This window comes from Osmerus mordax, chromosome 14 (genome assembly GCF_038355195.1).
Source record: "Osmerus mordax isolate fOsmMor3 chromosome 14, fOsmMor3.pri, whole genome shotgun sequence".
In the NCBI taxonomy this organism is placed as follows: Eukaryota; Metazoa; Chordata; class Actinopteri; order Osmeriformes; family Osmeridae; genus Osmerus; species Osmerus mordax.
In genome coordinates this window covers 3,560,792-3,561,516 of record NC_090063.1, presented here as the reverse complement: position 1 = coordinate 3,561,516, position 725 = coordinate 3,560,792, and positions in this window count along the sequence as shown.

Below are 725 nucleotides of genomic sequence, written 5' to 3'. Positions count from 1 at the left end.
GCTGGCATGGACACAACGCGTGCAGAAAACGGCTCATTCCAGAGATCCTCAACACGGAAAAAATGCGGCGAGAAAACACGAGAAGCTTGCAAAAAATCCACGAAAAGCCCCGGGTCTGGGCACTCCACTGTTGCTAAAGTGTTTTGAGGTCCGCAGAGATCTATTGTTGAAAAAAGAATGCTTGAGAGCTTGGTGGACTACTTGGTGAGATTTGAGTCGCCTCCTCGCCCTGCTGTCTTCAGGGTACTTGCGTAAGGTTAAAGCTGGCTATCAATGTGCAGAAAATTTCACTCAGACACGCGCCACTGTCTCTCTCTCTCTCTCTCTCTCTCTCTCTCTCTCTCTCTCTCTCTCTCTCTCTCTCTCTCTCTCTCTCTCTCTCTCTCTCTCTCATTGATCTCCACCAAGGGAAATGGAATGGGGAGGGGTTTAGACTCGTGGTGTCATCATCATAAGGGGTGTCATGTGTGTATGTGTCTAGCTGTGCCTGTGTGTTTGTGTATGCCTGTGGGGAGGGGCTGGGGAGGCAGGAAACCCACAGAACCATATAAGGAGCCCATGCACCCACACTCCTCGCACCCCCTTCATCTTGGTGAATTCCCACCGGGGGCCACAGGTGATTGAGCCGACCTCAAACATTCAGGATTTGACAGGTAGGCAACATCTTACCATTTGAGGGAACACGTTGATGGCATCACCGGGCACAAAACAAGCCAAATAGACAG